Here is a 20,884-nt window from a genome sequence, read left to right on the forward strand (position 1 = left end):
AAAGGCTGACTGGAAAGAGGCAATGTCTGATCACTCAATGAGTGAAAACATTTGTCCAGTGGAATCTTGAGTTCTGTACCGTCATTCCCTCTTTCAGTTAATAGATCAGTCTCAATATACACCACACCAAGCATTTCACTGAATCCTTACAAATAAACCTATAAGGTAGATCTAATATCCCCATTCTGAAGGTGAGGAAAATAAAACCAGAAAAGTTAATTCACTGAATGGGGTAAATTCAGGAAAGAGCCCTTCCACACTGCCAGCTTTTCCTTACCTGCCCCCTTGACAATAACTGACACCGAATCCAAAGCTTTTCATCATTTTTCAGCATTAAAAAGAAGGTATTAAGAAGGCACTAAGGTCTAATTGAAGTCTAATCCAGTTGAAATCAAAACTTCAGTCTCTCAACCAAATAAGAACGTCTCCCCTCCTGCGCCTTTAATCCTAACTCACAATTTTACAGACGATCAGTGAAGGGGGGAAAGTGGCACCATCTCTTCTTTTCTTCCCTTTAATTCAAAGCCTTCCTCATCAACTCACGGTCGCCTTACCTCCTCTGTGGTCAAGAGCAGTAGGTGGAACAGTAGTAAAAAAGTAGATGCTTCTTTTCTCAGTTGATGCTTTTCCCAGTCCTCTTTGATATGTTTAATAACGTCTGCAAAGCAGTCATCGAATTCTGGCTCTCCTATGGGGTTCAGTGGACATTTCTCCAAGTCCTCCTCAGAGACCTCTCACTGTACCATTTCTCGGCATAGGGAATGCAGGTTTCAGGCTAACCTCCTTAACTTCACCTGAATTCCCATTCTCTTTCTGTCAGGGCTACCGCGTCCCAGCAAACTCTCCTCCCGGACAGGTTTCTTCCAGCACAGTTCACTCCTAGCTATCCTGTTCATAGTCAACATGGCCTCCAGGAAACACTGTGAATGCCTGTGTGGCATTAAGGTATAGGTCTCTCCCTGTCTTAGCCTAACTTCCCAAAAAGTGGGGTCCAAGATAGAGCTTTGCCTGCAGGTAGTTTATTTGAGAGTAATAATCCCAAAGGAGCAAGAGAGCAGGAGAAGACAGGAACAGAAGGAGGCAAAGCCAACACACGTATACATTATCAAGTTGGCCGGCCACAGAGGACAAGGGTAGGGAATCATGTCAGGACAGACTGCGGACCTGTGAGAAATGCATTTCAGGGTTGGGGAGTTGGAGGCACTGAGGAAAGTAGGAAGCATTTATCCACCATTTTTCTTCCTCCATTGGTCAAGTGTGGCCCCACTGGTATTAACGCCCTACAATCTCAAGTTGAGTGTAAATGAATTCATAGCTGCTATATCAGAGAGGCCCCAGGGCAGGAAGGGAAGGCTATGCAGTGTGGGCCTGGGGTCAGGCCCTATTTCACCATACCTGTACAAAACACCAGCAGTGATTTCAGTAGGAGGTGAGGGGTCAAGAGAATTCTGAAGCGATGCGTGAGCACTCTGACACTCTAACACTCTCCTTCCTGGATGTTAAAAGACAACATTGTGACTCCCATGCAAATATAAAATGAACATTTATTAAAGATGACCTCAAACTTAATAACTAATGAGGGAACCAGTAAGGTGTCAGAACCTGTTCAAAGAAGCATTCAAAGCACAGATATGTATTTAGGACCTTGGGAATACTAGAATGAAATAAGGCATTTGCTTAGTTTATATAAAACTAGCTTCTTTGGAGACAAAAGAGGGGGGAATCAACTGCATCTCCCTCAGATAACATTCACTCGGATCTCTATGAACAGGAGTAATTTCCATTACTATCAACATTCTATAATTTACAGTGTCATAAAGTAACTCAAATAACCAAGAAGAGAGTTTTAGGCAATGTCTAACTTTCATTTAAAAATACCCAGTTGTTTTTTTTTTTTTTTTTTTTGCCCATTTCAAAGTCCTTCCCCATTTTTCTTGATGAGGTCATCATGGAAGACCCTAGCCTTTATTTTCTCATCAAAAATTATTCTAGGAATTCACTTGTGATCCAACCCAAAGAACTAGAGGTAAATTTCTAAGTCAGGGGTTGGCAAACTGTGACCCACAGGCCAAGTCTGACCAGTAGAGTTTTGAAGAGAAAGTCTTGTTGGGATTCAGCCACAATGACCCACTGCCTAGGACTCCTTTCACGCCACAACGGCAAAGCTGAACAGCTGCATCTAGGACGGAAGAGCCCGCGCTGCCTGACATATTTACTATGTGGCTCTTTATAGAAAAAGTCTGCTGACCTCTGCTTTAGGTCATCAAGCAAATAGCAAGATTGTGAAATGTCAATTTTCTTTTCCATCAGATGGCCCCTGTCTCTAACAATCATTTTCTAGGGTTTGAGGCCAAGAAGGAAGCAGAGGAGAACTATCTACCTAGCATTTTCTAATCTTGTTCATATCCTTCAAAGAATCCCCCTTTTTTCTACCACACCAACTAACCTTCTGTGATGTAGACTGGAGCTGGACAATGGGGGCCAAGAACCAAGCGTTCAAAGACTAGTTTTACCATTTCCTAATAAGGTCTATAAAGAAATGTCTAGACTCCCTTTACAAGGTTATAGGCACTTACAGCCCATTGTCTTCCATTTATGAGTCTTAATTAAAATTCCAGGATCCCAGTAAAGGTCCTGACCCATCACTATCCCAAGACAAAGCTGCTGATAAACCATTAGGGGTGAGATTCAAATCCAGGTCTGACCCGACTCAAAGCTTGTCCTTGCCTGACTCTCAGGATAGGCATGATTCTTAGGGACTTACCTCACATGAATGCCATCTACTTCCAGAGCCATTTTGCTGTTATTTTTAAAGACGTTGGAAGTGGCAAGAGCACTGGGGTGAGAAAACATGTTTTAGGCAGAATGCTTGATACCTCCTTGCTGCTTCCCCAGCATTCGGATGGGGGAGGAAACACGGGTCGGCTTCCACACCAGCCTGGCAGAGGAAACAGACATCTGTCTCAGGACGGTATTTCTTACTCTTGATAGCAGCCAGGAGTGGTTTCTGATCCAAAAGAAAAAATGTGCTTCAGCTAAGAAATATGAGATTAAAATTCAAGCATATTGAAACTAAACTTTGAATAAGTTTCTCTCCTTTTTTTTTTTTTTTTTTTGAAGAATGGCTTAACAACAATGAAGAAAATCTTCATATTATTAAAGCACCAGGTAAGGTGTTTCTAATTAAGTCTTGGAGGAAAAGCACTCAGAAGCCAATTAGTGGAAGGTAAGGGGTGGATCATCAACATGCAGCATCTTCACAATCAGGCACCTGATCCCATCCTTTGAACACAGAAAAGCCAGCATAATGCTTCCTGTTTTCTTTGGTTGTAACAGGAAAATAAGAGACCCGGGTTTTCACCTCTGATGGTATAGAAGGGGATTGTCAATCTGAGTGTCAAGACTGTTTCTTGAGCTGATGTGTGCAGACCGTAAACCGTTTTCCTCACCGTCTGTGACGGTCATTGCTCTGATTGTTGTCACTTATGGAGGTCAAGCGTTATATTTAAAGCAATTGTGAGGATGTCTTGGCTCTCTCTCTCGAGGCATCATGCAATAAAACAGTTGATGGATACCATACATAGTTTCATAATGCACTGGGGAGAAAACAAAGCTTTTGGATTCAAGTTGGGTTCAAACACTGGCTGTGTCCTCTACTACCTGGATGATTTGGCATCGACGTTTTTCATATCTTTGAACTTTAGCTTTCTCATCTGTGAGTTAGGGAGAATAACCACTTCCTATTTTTTGTTGTGAGATTTAAATAAGAAAGCGTAGGAAAACCATAGCACAAATCCTGACACACAGTAGGTATTTCAGTAAGTATTCACGTCCTCCCACTCTGCTATACTCAGCAGTTACCATGCTTCAGAGAAATTTTATGAGTTCTGATAGTGCTAACACCCAAAGATGCACTCCACTATATTATTAATTTCTCCTGTCTATGTTTTATCCCATGCCTATCACAAAGGGACTTGTGTTTCTCTTCAGTTTAACAGGAAACTTCTTGCCTAGGCAGAACAAAAGGAAACGCATCACTAGGTCAGGGTGTGATTAAATAATTGGCCTACAGGTCTTTGGTATTAAAATATCAGAGAGCACCTCGGGAGACAGTGTGACACAGTTGAGGATAATTAGGAATGACTGGCATTAGGGAACAGGAGAACTTGGCTATAAGAAGAGAATGCTAAGCTTTGTAAAAGTTAAGCACTCTTTCTATGTGTAACAGACCAGCTGCTTTGGTGAAAGATAGTTTTAGAACAAAGCCCTTCAGTGTTTTGAATTCAAAAGGAAAAGGATTAAACAGCATGGTGATAAAAAATACCCACAAAGTTTAGGGGAAATGGTAGCTTTTCATTGGTAGCGGATGGACCTTTTTTATTTTTATTTTTAAATGAAATGCTTTTTTTTTTTTAAACAGTACCAGTGGGGTGAATGTAGCTTCATGTTGACTTTTAAGCTCCTCAGTAGATTGAAAGTAAAAGGTACATGATGACTTCAAATCGACTTTTCTATATCTTTCCAAACCAAATAATTTTGCAAATTCCATTAGGGTTAGAATTTGCTGGAAGCCAAGAATGTCCTTCTGTACAATCCAAAATGAGGCACAGTCTTTGCCCAATATGAACATCACCAAAGATGTCTGCTTTCAACTCCATAAATGGTTTTATGGTATTTCCCCTAGTTATTTCTCTGGAAAGTCCTTGTTACCATTACCAAATAACTTCAGTCTGAGAGAGAACACAATCAAGATCATCTCAAGTCTGGAAACTGGCTCACAGTGATCCAGTACAATGAGAGCCAAGGAGACCACAGTAAGATGACACTTCCTAGTTCTTCCCCTCTTGACATCCAGTTCAAATACGCTTTCTGCCATTAATAACTGTCATCATCGAGGACTTCCCAACTGCATTTGAAACAGTGCAATATTCGTCAAAACAGAAAAGTATGTTCTCGTCAATCACGCTACCTTAATTCCAAGGATAATAGATACGTTTCCAAGTTAAGAGGTAGGAAAAGTTTGCTGGCTCAGGCTGCTAACCAGTCACTTACTCTTTCCTAAACATGCGTCATCTTCAGGACACATATGTTAATGTAAATGTATACAATAATATTTGAATTTCTGTGGTGATCACTGCCAGTTGAAAATAAAATTCACAAGCATAAAACCACTAAATATGTTAAGCTATAACCATATCCCCAGCTCTTAGATGAATGTCTGGCACATGGAAAGCACTCAATAAATGTTTGTGGAGTTAATGATGGTCTACAATAAATGGCAGTTAAGCCAAAAAAGGGAATAAGATCATCCTTGGAGAGTGTGGGGAGGGAGAAAGGAAAGAAGAAATGGAAAGAAAAAGGAAGGGAAAGTGGGCCTTGGAAGTAACTGTGGAAATCACCAAAAACTAAGAGGCAGACATAAGTAAGAGGTAGCCAAGGAGGCTACCAAAAAATTGAGTAAGAGGACCTGGAGAGAAAGAGAAAAAAAACCTCAGAAAACATGAGGTTATACAGGAGTAAAGGTCAGACTATTTTAGGCATTTTTAGACATTTCCCCCTTTTCCACCAGTTCTCTTCCTTTTGAACAGTCTTATTAGAAAGCAAATAGATCTATTTTCAACTTTCATTCTATTCTTTGTATAAACAAATTCACATATCCATAATTTGACTCCAATATTAAAAGAACAATTAGCAGAACAGAATTAATTGCAATAAAACATTTTCTCTTATACTGAGAAAGATAGATTACTAGATAGATGGTCACAGATCAATAAATCAATAATTGATAGATCAACATAGGTACATGAGAGAGAGAAAGAGAGAAGATACATATGGCTTAAGTACATTCTTAATAGTATAGATTTCATTTTTATAGAAAGTAGCCTGAATAAGGGAATCTCTGTAGTTCAGCTGGTAAGAACCCACCTGTAATGCAGGAGACCCTGGTTCGATACTTGTGTTGGGAAGATCCCCTGGAGAAGGGATAGGCTATCCACTCCTGTATTCTTGGGCTTCCCGGCTGGCTCAGACAGTAAAGAATCTGCCTGCAACGCAGGAGACCTGGGTTCGATCCCTAGGTTGGGAAGATCCCCTAGAGTAGGAAACGGCAACCCACTGCAGTATTCTTGCCTGGAGAATCACCGTGGACAGAGAAGCCTGGCTGGTTACAGTCCATGGGGTTGCAAAGAGTTGGACACAACTGAGCGACTAAGCACAGCACAGTCTGAATAAAGCAAGAGTGTTCCAGCAAACACTGGGACTCGCCTCTTATGACCGGTCTTCTGAATCCCACGGCAGCTCTCCCACACTCCACTGGTTTAAGCAGTCACAAGACCGCCCAGATTCACAGGAAGAAGAATTAGACTCAACCTCTTGGTAGGGGGATAGAGGGTCATACTATTGTAGAAGAGCATGGGGGACAAAATATTGCTGTGGCCATCTCTGGAAAATAACCATGAGCTGCAATGACTTCTGAAGCAAGTGAGGTTGAAGGTCCGGAGCCATCTTCCCTATATAGGCCTTAATTCTACTGTCTTTCCCTGTGAAGGGCCCTTACTCCCAGACCAAGAATTCTTCCACGGCCACAGACTTTCTTGTTCAGCTGGAGTTATTGTATTTGATACCATCAACTTAATTCCTCACTCAGTCTCTTGACCACAGGGGCCAGGATGGGGAGGGGAGAGACTTTTTTTTTTTTTACAAAGAGGTCTTGTGGCAGTGAAATAATGTCATGGACCAAAAACCAAAGCTTAAACTCCTTCCCGTGCCCACCCCTGACTGAATTAGACCTTCCTTTTCTCAGTGCCTCATTTAATAGCTATTATCATTGTCCTTACCAAATTTTATTGCAAGAATTTCATGACTTGTCTGTCTTTCAGGTCCACCTCTCAACTAGCCTTTGGAAAGAGGAACCATTTCATCCAACTTTGCATGTGCTAACAGTAATCAATCACTTCTGTCTTGAAAATCACGACGCTATAATCTAAAAAGTCAGGACTCAGAGACAGCAAACCTGGATTCCTGCCCTATTTCCTCAACATTCCAGCAGGATGACACTGGGCAGTTCACTCAACCTCCCTGAGCTTGTTTCTTTGTCATTAACATGAGGATATGATAATCTGATTTGCCTTTGTCACATAAGGGTTGAGAATCAACTGAGATAATGAACTATAAAGTTACAAGATATTATTATCTACTATTGGTTTCTAAAGAATAGAGATCTTACCCTTTCTTGTCAAAGCTTATTAAATTTCAGTACTTTGCACTCAAAATTCTCTTTATTCCATCAACCATACCAGACCTGATATGTTATTGATTTTAAACATTTAAACAAATCTAAGCTACATAGGAACTCTTAAAAATGAATTTTAATGAGCCAGGCAAGAGTTTAAAACATATATAAACTGGCTGTTCCATACAGTATTAACATTCAAAGCAGGAAAAAAAAATTGTAAGTAGATTCAGAAAGGATTCCTAAAGAGTATGAAAGAAACAAAAGGGTGAAGTGGATCCCTATTCACTTACTAAAAAAAAAAAAAGCAACACTTTCCCAAGATTTCACTCAGCATTTTGTGTTTAGAAAGTCCTCTTAAAAGGACTTGTCAAGGAAACACGTTATCAGCCCTCATTCATTGTATACTACATTTTTCTCCAGAGAAATAATTTACCCTCAAATCAATGAATTTTTGCTACTTCAAAAGCAAGAAAAATTAAATCACGCTAATAACAACTCTTTCAACCCTCAAATCTTATTTTCACAAAACCAAAACTTAAATATCAAAAAACCTGTGAAATTACTGCATTTAACAAAAGCAAGGAACCAAAGCCTGAATAATCCACATTAAGGTAGGATTGGTATGATATCTTTCTGGGAGAATTTGCAACTCTAAAATATATGATGGATCAAATACAGTTTTTGTATCTTTATCTCTAACAGAGAGAAATATTGGTTTAAAGCCTCAGATGGTAAAGAATCCACCTGCATTGCAGGAGACCTGGGTTCAATTCCTGGGTTGGGAAGATCCCCTGGAGGAGGGCATGGCAATCCACTCCAGTATTCTTGCCAGGAGAATCCTCATGGACAGAGGAACCTGGCAGGCTATAGTCAGGGTCACAAAGAATCAGACATGACTGATAGACTAAGCACAGCACACAATTGAGAAAAACAGAAATTAACTAATATTTATGCATACTTAGTTTTCATAGAGGATAGTTTCCAACCAATTTTAATTCTGTCAAGGAGCATCATCCTGTGCTCTGTGGTGGTATGAGCCTGCAGCCTCAGGGTTTACTGGGCAAAAGATCCTGGGAATTGATGTAAGCCATGCCAGAGAGAGCTCCAGCTCATCTTGTCTTGGCTCCTGCCCAACAGGGTAACACAGAAGGGGAGCCAACCTGAGTGGAAGAGGTTGGAAGGGTGTCACTGGATTCCCACAGGCTGAGGCAGGAGTTACAAATGGCCAGCTGAAATAGAGAAGAATCCAGATAGCTACTGGAAGCTGCAGGAGAGTTCAGCAGAGCACCACAAAGAGCGCAGAAAAGCAGCCATGGGGAAAAAGTCTATTTAACCATCAGTAACTAACTCAGGAAGGCAGCTGTAGGCTCAGGAGTAACAAAGCTGCCAGCCTAGTGAAACCATAACATTCCCTTCTCTCTCCTATCTCTGACCTTGGCGAGGAACCAACAGGCAGGAAAAGCGTGAGAGGAAGGCGGGGTGAACAGGGAGGGGCAGGGGAGAAGGCGTAAAGACAGGAGGACCATGCCTGAAGCAAGTCAGAGCTGAAGGAAGGCAAACAACCGAATGCTGTCACGTTCTAAGTTTTGATTAACATCTTCGCCGTGACATTCTAATTACTGAACTAAGATTGTGTTTGCAACCTAAAGTGACCTTGGAGGATCTTTTTTATAAGACTGGAGGCAAAAGCATAAGATCTGCCAGAGTTGACATCCTGGGGCAGAGGAAAATTAATCCCACTGAATCAAGCTTAAAGTATGATGGGAAAAGACTACAATGCTGTGTTTTGTTTATGTCAAAAGTGAAGCTTGTTAAACTCACCAGCGACATATTGTTGAAGCCGAGTTTTTGACTCTTGATGATTGATATACATTTTTTCCAGTCTTGCCCACACTTAGGAGTAGGTGAAATTCTTCTGATTTCAGTCACTAGATTCCGGTTGTGACCAGAAAGAGACTGTAGAAGTTGAGAACTGTTGGGAATCAAAGAAAACATTGGGATCTAAAATAGACTAGGGGACACTTCATGCCTCCTTCCAAATTTTTACTGACCACATGGACTGAGTGACACATGCCCACTCCCACCACTCACTTCCAAAGTCCTCTCCTCTTCCGTGTCTTCCCTATCCAGGTGCCCGAGCTGAGGTGTCAGGAGGTGAGGTCAAAGTCCGTGCCCAGGCCCTCATATTTTTAATCTCCATGTATTTTTATGAGATTTACATATCACAAGCATCCTGTTCAATAGCCAAAAATCAGACTGTCTTGAAAAAGTAGAGATGGAAATTGGTATCAAGCTCTAGAAACTTGTCTAATACTTTATTCAACTGGGGGCCCTAATAGATATAGAACATCACCTGGGTTTGAAAACAAATGCCTCTCGCCCCCAAATTAGAATAGAGTACAAGAAGAATCTCTGTACTCACCTTTTATTTTTGAACTACTGGGCCCTGAGCTTAAGATATACAAAAATGATAATAGATTATTATTTTTCAAACAGCAATGTCGAGCTTTGCCTTGTGGCTGGGGAGGCTACTCATTGACCAGCTGATATTACAGGTAACTTGCTGGTTACATTATCCCAACATCTTCTCAGGCCAAGCCGGTCCAAGCCTGGTGGTCAGATCAGAGCTTCCCTCGCAAGGAGGAGTTGGCCTCCGTACTCTGGACTAAGGCTAACAGGGAAGAGAGAGGAGCAGAACATTTCCTCCTGGAAGCCAAAGAGGCCCTCCCATCTCTGCTGCCAAACCCAACTCTCCAAAGAGCAAATGAGATGCTAGTGAGACCTTTAAAGCATGCCCCCCACCCTCTACAAAGAAGGCTATTTAATCTCTGAAAAAGCAAGGACAAAGAGACCATCCAGTGGGAAAAAATGAGAAGCATCGGTTGCTTAGGAAGGAAAGAGGCTGGGACTGGCTTTCAGCAGAAACATTTGAACCTGCAAATGTCTCTCCTCCCTGGGAGGACTCAACTGCTGTTGCCTCCATCCATCATACAAATGTTAGCATTTTTAGAAATGTTTAATGTTCTCAGTTCAGTCTGAGAATGGAGTGATCTTGGATATTTAATTCCATTCTTAATCTCTTCTTATTCGTTTTAAGGTAAGCATGACTGAAGCTACAATATACAACTTGGAAACTGCTCCAGAGATGTATCCAAGTTGCATGGGTTATTGAAACCCCTTTAAGGAGTTACCTGGGAAGGGATGCAAGCTGATGCCTTTACTTTGGAAGGAAACACGGAATGTGTTCTAGAAGCAAGGACTTAAGGTCGGAGACTGATAAAGAGCTGAAACCTACAGGTGTGTCCTATAAGCGGCTCACTCAGGCCACCTGCTCCATGGCTTGGACGGGTCTAATATCAGTGATACCACCTCACAGGGCTCTCCCTGGCCCTGTCTGGTTCATTTGTCATCATCTGAAACAAACACTTAAATGCTTAGTGAGCAAATAGTTCAGACCAGACAATTCAGGAAAAAAACCCTCTGGAAACTGCCACCCACAAGTCAAAAACTGCAGAGCCAAAACGATTCCTAGTAACAGAAGGGCATGAAGACGGCTTCACCTCCCTCTGCCTCAGTTTGGTCCTTTGTGCTGAGGGGATAAAATTGGTGCCCACCTCACAGCGGTCCTGCGAGGAATAAATGAGTTAAGGCAAGCAGAGCGCTTAGAAAACAACGCATGGCCCATAATAAGGGTGCAGTCCGCGTACACACAGGATATAAGAATAAAAGGTCAGCCATCAATCTCTCCGCGGCAGCCTTAGATGCAGAATACCCAGCGCCCTGCAGACTGCCTGGCCTAAGCCACCCAGGATGGTGGAGGCCGAGCACAATTCGATCCCCACCTCTTTGCTGTCAGCAAAAACCACACACGGAGAGAAACGGGAAGGCTTTCTCAAGAGAGGACCCTCGTCAGCAACAGCTTGTGTCACCTTGCATCCACAACCATCGCTCTGAGCAGTTGCAGGGTCAACCACAGTGACGTTAGAAAACATCTCAAAGGACCACAACCCAGGCAAGCCTCACCTCGTGTGCGCACGCTCCGTCGCCTAGCTCTCTACCAGTAAGGAAACCCCGGAAGTCTCAAGAAGTCTCGCGTGGTGTGTGAGTGGTCACACACGTTCAGGGTCACTCCTCTACCCTTTCTGCTTGAAGGGACCACACATCACAAGCCTGCTCAAGGAAGAAAAATCCGACGTTCCAAATGTCCTGCCTGGGACTAGGTAACTTCTCACCCTTCTTTCCTGATTTCCTCGGGACTTCCACCACAAATCTGGCGATTGGTCACAGTATGACCCTTGGGCTCTACAGAGGACTGTTCTAAGGGAAGGCAGAGGAGGGCCAGCCTCTTGGAGTGGCCACCACGTGGCAGAGCCCTCACCCACCCCCACCCAGCTAAATTAATTAACACAGCTAAACTTCACAGAAGCACATCATTAGAAAATCTCTAGATTTTGATACTTCCAGTTCTGCTTTCTTAAGTGAGTCTGCCTTTTAGCTATTAACAGAACACGTGTGGTTAATCTTCTAAAAACTATTCAGAGACTAAGTCTGAGGGTTTGTTGGCTCCTTCTGACTCATCAGGTGGGCATGTGTATATCCAGTTTACAGATGAAGAAACGGGGGCTCAAGGAGGTAAAATGACATCTGAGATCACAGAGACACTAAGCTTGCAAACCAGGAGGATTAAAATGGCTGACATTCCACTCCACTGTCCTCAACCCTGGGGGGTGCCTATGGTTCATGCAGGAGCTAAACAAAAGGCAGAACAGAAAGTGGTTACCAGAGCTCCCATGCAGGGGTCTGTCAGGCAGAAGAATGCGAGCCGGAAACACCTGGTCTGTGGTTAGGTGGAGTTCTGTTGGTCATTTCTGAAGCAGGGAGAGGAGTTGCTTGATATTTTTCTCATTTCTTTCTTTGTCTGGCTTGAAAATAGATAGAGGGAGGAGATGGGCCAGCAACACAGTGGCAAGAAGAAAAAGTAAAGCAATACTTCAGAAGTGAATCTGAGGGAGTTTTCTCTGCTTCTTTCCTCTAACTGGAGGGCACTGTAGCTCAGGACCAAACATGGGGAACCCAGAAACCAGGCAAGCAAAAACTCTGAAGTGGATGTTCACAGGAGTCTTGGAGAAGTCTCAGAGAACTCTGGGCAGGTCAGGGCTGGGAGTGTAAACCAGCCTTGGGTGAGGCAGCCCTGGAAAGGGAGCCTGTTGCTTCCCAGGGGCAGAGAGTGAGGAGAATGAGCTGGAGAGCAGATATTCCAGGCAGAAAAGTACCTACAGGTGTTAAGGGTTGGTTATATACTCATGTATCACTTGTATATATGTGTGCTTTTCCTCTGCTAATTTAATTTCTTTCTATAAACTTGTATTTACTGGAGTACTGATAAAAGATTTTCTAATCCTTGACTATCTGGTAATGGAAAAGAAGATAATACACCTCAACTTGAGCTCCAATAGTGGTTCTGAATGGTCCACTTGTCCTGGCATGATCCAATAGAGTTGGTGCTCAATGCTCTTTGCAAACATTGATTTTCTTGCCTGGTGTGGGGACGTGGACATTTGCCAAGGCCTTTCCTCCCCACGAAGTGGCAGCATGAGCTGCAAATGGGACGAAGGCTGAAAAGCTTATGAGTTATTTAGTTGATGTCTCACAAAAAAGTGGACTTCTGCATAGACTCAGGAAATAGATTCAGAGGCTCATGAAATATGTTAATGTTCTTCCTGAAGAAAAGCAAGGGAACAGATTGCTAAAGCAGTTTTTTGTTGCTGTTTTTTTTTTGTTTGTTTGTTTTGTTTTGTTTTGTTTAAAGAACTCATAATGAAAAGATAGCCCAGATAAGAGGCTGGTTTCTCCTTGTAGACACTTTTTCTATTTCTCTGTGTTATTAGAGGTAAAAACTGTTAAGATGAAGCCTGGTCTACTTCATAACCTGAAGGTCTTAAGGGATCATAATTATTTTAGTTTCAACTTTCTGTGCTGTCACAGCTACAGAGTAAGAAGGGGAAATGCCTAGACATTTTTTTTAATGACATTAAAAACATACAAGGTATAAACTATAAAGTACACAAGGTATGAATTCTAAAATGTGAGGAAAAAAAGTGTTAAAGCTTATGGTAAAACATAGCAGGAAGAAATAAGGATGGCTTGATCTTGTGCAAACTAGAACAATATTTTATTCCTTTATTGTTTATTTAGAAAATATTTCTTTACTATTCTTTCCAGTTATTCATACAGTCTGTTAATGTCAAAGTAGAAAACAATGTTATATTGATAAAATTCCATCTCTTTTATTCAGACACAGAATGGGTCTTTAAGTTTGTGTATCCCATTTTATGTAACAGACAAATTAGGTAAAAAGTTGAAGTAATTTGGATACAGTATTATAAATGTGTAAGAAAATGTCACTATTTTAAAGTATATAGGTATTCAGCAAACTATTTTGTAATGAGCTTCATCTTACAGATGCATTTTTTAAAGAAAAATCACTTTATTTGAATGAATTCACACCAATAACATCAGAAAAACATGTTTAAGAGGCCACACAGACATCTGCCCAGCCCCAAACTCAATACCATCTCAATGAACTTCTATAGAGTGAAAACACCCTTTTACTGTAATCCTGAAGCACAAAAAGTATTAATAATTGAGAAGAGGTGGTTTCACACTGTATGTCTTCACCATCAGTTATATTTTTGATGTTAAATCAACATGATCATGAGAGATGATTTTGCATGTCTTCAATTGGAACTTCATGATTTAGCCAGTCTGTTCACCAATCTGCATTGTTTCAGAACCCTGATGAAACCCTCACAAAGCTTAAGGTCCCCCTGGTTCTGGACGTGTGCGAAAAAGAGTTTCACCTGAAAGAAGCATGGGCCATGCTGCTACTGCTGCTCTGACAGCTGAGTTCCTTGAGGCTCCTGGTGAGTGACGGCAGGCCTTGCAAACTTCCTCCTCCAAAGCCTCCAGTGACGACCCAGAGTGTGACCCCTCCTCCAAAGCCCCCAGTGATGACCCAGAGCATGACCCAGAGTGTGGCCGAACACAGGACCCACAGCCACGCGGGCTGCAGTGGCATGGCCGTCAGACCTGGCTGCTGGGGAGCAGCAGTGGGGGAGCCCACAGCAGGTGGTGGAGGCACTGCTGGCGGCTGAGCTCTGGGTGCTGGCCTGGGCACAGCTCTCATCCTGTGGTGTCTGCTGGCCAGAGGGGCCATGCGGAAAGTGCAGCTTCTAGGAGAGCAAGAGAGCAGCGCTTTCAATGTATCTGCATTTTCACATACTGAGAGTCCCTACAGAAAGGATGACTGTGTTTTATAATCTGATTACTTCTGATTGGCTTGATTTTTTTTTTTTTTTTTGTATTGTACAATATGTTCTGCTGATATAAAACACAAGTACAAACCCAATAAGTGAGAAGAGATAAACTGGAGGTACTGGGGTACAATACAGTACATTAACTGACCCCTGACTTCAATTGTAGCTCATAGGCTGAAGTCCCAGCTGGGTGGAGAGAAGAGTGATTTCCTGCCAGTCAGTGTAGCTGCCAAGTCAGAAGAGAGAGGGACCACTTGCTCCTCCCTGGGAAGGAAGGCAAAAGTCCCTTCATGTCACACAGAGCTACAGAGAGCCATCTGTACACCAGCTCTGTGCATTATTTCAACTGTACATTCAGTTGTGAATTACAAAGATCCAAAATAATATGGATTTCAAGAAAGCAATTTATTTCTCACCCATAAACGGACAATTCAAGAAGTCTCTCTGGTGGCTCCTCATTTATCTGGGAGTCAGGATGCTTCTAGACTTTTGCTGCTCCGTCACTGGGAAGTGGCTGCCATCCTCATGGCCCAGCATAGTAGGCCAGCAATCATTCCATTTTTCAAAAACTATTATAGAGGAAAGACCATGGAAGAAACTTCAGGCTGTTTTCTAGTATCTAGTCTCCCTTTCCAAATAATTGAAGCTACTCAGACACTTGGGATAAAAATTCCATTCCCAGCCACTGTTGTAGCAAGAACTTCTGGTAAGAGGAGGTGAGAGACGAAGATTCTTGGGTGTGTCATTAGAGACAGTGGCAGTGTACCACCCCTTACGCCCTTTGCTCCATCAGGGACAAAGAGGGCAAAGGCCACCAGGACATACAGTGGAGTCGCTACACCAGCCTTGCAGTGCCTTTTACATGATTTTTATGAGAGAGAGAAGTCAGCTTGTATCTTTTCAGCCCCAGTCACTTGGGTGTCTATTAAATGCTGCTGAGACTAAGGTGTTCCTAACACACTCATCTTAAGGGAAATTCGTAAAAAACTCAGTATGTTAATTTACTAGGGTCCAAGAGTTAGCTCCAAAGTTTCACCTCAGCCCTTTCTGTTGCACATTTAATAAACATTTATCAAACATCTGCAATGTTCCAGACGGTATTCCAGGCCCTTGGGGCAATGCAGCATGACTATGCCATGATCCTTCCCTCAAGGACGTGTGCATGTCGTCACTCAGTCGTGTTCGACTCTTTGTGACTCCATGGACTGTAGCCGACCAGGCTTCTCTGTCCATGGGATTTTCCAGGCAAGAGTACTGGAGTGGGATGCCATTTCAACTTACTATCAAATAGAGGAAAGCGTGAAGGGAGTGAATATGACTGAATGCTGGTCACATGCCTGGCACCACTGTAGTCGTTTTCACATGTTTTATCCTTTGCATCTCATGAAGTGTCTATGGAATCCTCATTTTATAGATGTGGGTGGACATTGTAGCTCCAAAGGGTGATAGAATTTACTCGGGGCGACACCTGTAACACGTGATAGAATCAACATTTAGGTTGGACTCATGAGTCGACCAGTGACCAGGCTGCTGCTTGGACGTGCATTTGGCAAGCAAACATGCAAGGCCCCATGTGACAAGACCCAACCACTTCAAGTGCTTCAGCTGCTGTGTCACTTCCTGAGAGGTTAACCAGCCATTAGAGTTGCCCCAATGTCACTGTGTGTCCTAGACTAAGTACAAGCTTATTCTTTTCCTTCTGTAAGGAACAGTAAACCCACTTTGGGCCACCACATCTCCATCATGAGCACAAAAGTGTCACTTACAGGCCCCACCACTGTGACTACAGTCTGCATTTTATCTTCTTTTCTTACTGCCAAAAAAAACAACAGCATAAAAACCAAAAAACAAACCAATTCACCGGACAGCTCCCTTCCTGACCATCATTTTTGTCTGCTCATCTACTCTGGACTTTAGTCTTTTCCCTATGGGCATTTCTGTGTCCATATTCCACATACATAAAATAGCATTTGGATCTTGTATCCTCCTCCATCCAATGGGCTTATTGTTCCTAATTGACCCTAAAGCATATAAAGCAGCCTGTCCAGATATTTATAGGATTATATCATCTCTTAAGTCATATCACACCTTCTGCTAAAAATATCCAGCTCTTATATCATTTGAAGAAGTAATTCAATGTTCAGAGTCAAAGACAATCAGAAAGTCTACGTGGCATGATTTTTTTTTTTAATTCAGTTGAAGCATTTATGTGCTCAAATTATAACAGCAACTCAATGATCACCCAGCACAGGGGCACAACCTGGTTTGTCTATCCATTTTGAGGGTAGTAAGAAAAGATGATAAATCCCTCCTTTTATGCCAAGCAGACTTGTCATAGATAATTATCTGAGTTCAGCCCAGCCGAGTCCTTTGTCAGCAGTTGTTATGAAGAAAGGGGCTGTGATCCCTTATATTATTTTATGGTAAAGTAAAACTAACAGCCCCCAGATCTCACTGGTTTCACAAAATAAAGACTTATTTCTTGCTCACATCATCTTCTGATTGGGTTTTTACTGGTCTTCAATGAGGTGATTTGGGGACCCAGGCTCCTACCATCTGATTGACTCTTCAGGGTGGTTCCTCTGCATTTAGCCCAAAACAAGGGGAGTAACAAAGTGTGAATATTGTGTTACTGGTTTATGATCAGGTCTGTAGATCATGTCATGTCCACCACGTTAAAGTTTCTAGATCCCAGATCCCATGGCCCAATCCTAACTGCAAAAGAGGTTGGGAGACACAGTCTCCCAGTGTATCTGGGATGAGGAATGGGACTGGAGAGCAAAGAGCCAGCCTCTGCCCTACTCCTGGGGACAAGATACTGAGGGCTGGCTGCCAGGTGAGGTGGCTGGCATATCATTGCTCACTCCCCCAGATTGCCCAGATTCAGGCATGTCCAATTCATATGAGGCACTGGCATTCTGACACAAAGGGAAGGGCAGATCTTGGCCATGATTTTGCTACTGCTGGTTTCTGTTTTTTGAAATAGGCTTGGGTTTCTCTTGGTATCCCCGCCAGCCATTTCCTATTTGCAGCCACTGCCACCCGAACATGCCTTTTTCCAATTCTGGAAGCAGAACTCTGAGTATCCTTGCCTTCTACCTCCACAGATACCAAGAAGACCCACAAAACTTCATCCTGAAAAGAGGATTTTATTTCAAGGCTATGACTTTTGTTTGAAATAAGTATCCTATCTTTAGAAGGGATTCTCTCCCAAGACCATCAAGAAAGAAGCCTTCTCAAAGTACTGAATCCTTAATAGAGGCGAAATGGCAGATGAGCTGCAATGTGTATTCTTCTGGACCTTGCGAGAAGCAGCAGTGAACTCAACATTTGGCTATGGCTGTATAGAAATCAGTCTGGTTGTCAGATCTGTTCACAAACATTCAGGTTCTCTTTCCAGAGACATAGTAAGATTGCACTTCCCTAACACTCTTGATGTTAGCAGAGCCTGACCTGTTCAATAAAATGTGAGTGGAGGTGACCTACCATTTCCAGGGAGCAATCTGAAGTGCTTGACTTGTCCTGTTCCTTCTCCTCCTTCCCCTCCTCCCCTTGGTGATGATCTGGTGATAATTTTTTTCCACAGGCAGTAGTCCTAGAGGCTCTGAAACACAGAAACTCTTTCACCCCCAGTCACCACAATAACCAAAGACCCCTGGTGATTCTCACTGGACATGTAGCCATGAGAGAAAAATACACTTTATTAAGCCAACTGGAGATAGTTTGTTAGCCCGATTAACTTAATGGAACTCATCAGGCAGATAGAGGTCTCATAGTTTCTTTTTAGGAAAAATTTTTTTTCCATTTTTTTTTTTAGGACAAACTTTTTTTTTTCATTTACTTTTATTTTGTCATGAAAGTTCATGCTTGCAAATTATATACAGACCATATTTGTGTGATTTTTTAAATGCACCCATGTAACTACAACCCCGATTCAGAAATAGAGCATTACTAGTACTTCCAGATTTCACTGACTCACTGATTCACCTCCACTGATTGCTCCTCCCTCTACCCAAAAGATGATAATTATCTTATTTTCTGTTAATGAATCTATTTGCATTTCATAATCATTTTATCTCATATGTATACTGCTTAGTTTTGCACATCACTTCACTTTATTCAAATGAAATAGTATTGTATGTATTCTCTTAGAACTTACTTTTTTACCTAATTTTATGCTTTTAAGATTCAATCCATGCTGACACATAGAGTTATATTTTATTCTTTTTTTCCTTTTTTTGCTGCAATTGTATGAATTTCAGGATGAATTGTAACAATATGAATTTATCCCTTCTCCTAGTAGCTGGCCACTTGAGTTTCCTGTTGGGAATTTTTGCCATTAGAAACTACAGTAGGACTTCCCTGGTGGTCCAGTGGTTAAGATTCCACCTGCCAAGGCAGGGGACATGGGTTTGACCCCTGGTCCAGGAAGATTCCACATACCTCCGGGCAACTAATCCTGTGTGCCACAACACTTTAACCTGCCTGCTGTGAGCCCTGCTCTGCAACAAGAGACGCCTTCACAATGAGAAACCCATGGACCGCAACTAGACAGTAGCCCCCACTCGCTGCAACTCAGGAAAGCCCATGTGCAGCAGTGAAGGCCAGCATAGCCAAAAACAAATAAATAAACCACACTAAGGAGAATATTCTGGTGTGTAGCCTAGTGTCCATAAGTAAGCATCTCTGTAAGGTGGACGCCTGGGGACAGAAATGCGGAGTTGTATTCACATGCTTTACTGCATAGGATCAAATTGTTTTCCAAAGCAGCTGTACCAGCTCACACTTACCACTAGCTTGTGGGAGAGTTCTCTTTGCCTCACATCCTTACCAACACTTGGGACTGTCAGCTTTTTTCTTGATTTGCCCCTCTGGTGGGTGTAAAATAGTATCTTATTGTGGTTTTAGTTTGCAGTTTCTTTACGGTATCCTTTCATCACATGTGAATTCAAGGAACCAAACAGAAACCATGGAAAATGATTTGCCACAGTTATTCCTAACAACTGGATAAACTTCACAAGCCAGGCTCCTTCATACAGAAGAGGTCAAATAATTGAAAAAGGCACAATTATTCATTTTTGGACTTAGAAAATACCAAAGGGCTTATGCTACCGTTTGTGCTGTAGGTTAAACAGCTATTTCATAAATGGCTCCTTTTAGAAGGTTAACGGTATTATCTAAAGCCAGGAGGAAAGCAAATACATTTCAAGGAAATTATAAACATTTCTTTTATCTTACCAGATAAAGAGATTCAGTATAAATCCTAATGCACCCACTTGGCTGTAGACAATTTATAGCAGATGAAGAGTTTGAAACACTTTCATGTAAACAATCATAGATTTTTTTTTTTTTTTGAAGGTTGCTAAAAGGCTCTTTGACACTCTTTGTAAGTGGGGAGCATCTCAGAGTAAGAACTGGTTCTGGATAATATCTGAATTCATTTCCCACTAGCAAAGCAGTTCCATTAAGCACTGCTTTCATTTCTGAAGCCTTTACTTTTATATAATGTTTACATCATTGACACCTTCTGTTACAGAATCTCTAATATAAACAAGGGATGTAATAAGCCCTAATGTATTTTAATGAAATTTTAAGAGATGTGGCTATGGGATGAGGATAACCAAACGGGAGTAAAGATTAAAGCAAACTTTTTATTAAACACCTCAATTTGTGTGACAATGACAACTCTAAAATCAAGTCCAGGAAAGAATCATTCTCCCTGTGTTTATTCACCCATTACAATTCAATGAACTCCAAATGTCATCTGACTAGCCAAATTCTGTAATACAGCAATTCAGCAGAAAATTAGAAATTCAGCCCTATTGGAAGAGAGATGCAAAAATAAATGTACTTTACTTTATAACATCTACAAGCTCATGTCAACTGTGAGTTTCTTGAACCACAACAGTAATGCTATTTGAAAAGCAAGTCTTTGTAACTCACCATCTTAATGTAATAACATGAGAAGGTGATCCACCCATGAACAAATTTTGCATGATATGATTCAGCTAAAATGAGTTATTTGAAAGTGTGCTTAGCATTGATACCTGTATGACCAAATTAAATAGAAGGGGTGGTTCCTGATTAACTCTCATATCTATGTCTTTATTCTCTAGGAGGCTCACTGGTGTTCTGTGGGGAAGATGCATGCATTCCAGGCATCAGCAGTGATCATTCTGGCCTGAGGAATACCAGTGTACCAGAGAGCTATGGCTTATGTAAGTGTTACTCAATGTGTGGTCCACAGACCGGTACCATCCCACGAATAAACTGTTACCAATCTCCAATTAAAAAAAAAAAGTTGACAGAACAAGTTGAGAACTAAGTGTTTAAA

General features: G+C 41.9%; 1 long non-coding RNA gene and 1 pseudogene across 1 annotated transcript; both read right to left on the reverse strand.

Annotated features, from left to right (window-relative positions):
- Positions 1-1,342: 1,342 nt before the first annotated feature.
- Positions 1,343-11,247, reverse strand: LOC122453359. The gene is made up of 4 exons (XR_006273014.1): positions 11,164-11,247; positions 9,056-9,206; positions 2,765-3,007; positions 1,343-1,492 (listed from the first exon to the last, which is right to left on the reverse strand). It is a non-coding gene; the product is annotated as an uncharacterized LOC122453359 (long non-coding RNA).
- Positions 11,248-13,983: 2,736 nt separating this feature from the next.
- LOC122452931 lies at positions 13,984-14,690 on the reverse strand (annotated as a pseudogene).
- Positions 14,691-20,884: the final 6,194 nt, after the last annotated feature.

The sequence above is a fragment of the Cervus canadensis genome, chromosome 14 (genome assembly GCF_019320065.1).
Source record: "Cervus canadensis isolate Bull #8, Minnesota chromosome 14, ASM1932006v1, whole genome shotgun sequence".
In the NCBI taxonomy this organism is placed as follows: domain Eukaryota; kingdom Metazoa; phylum Chordata; class Mammalia; order Artiodactyla; family Cervidae; genus Cervus; species Cervus canadensis.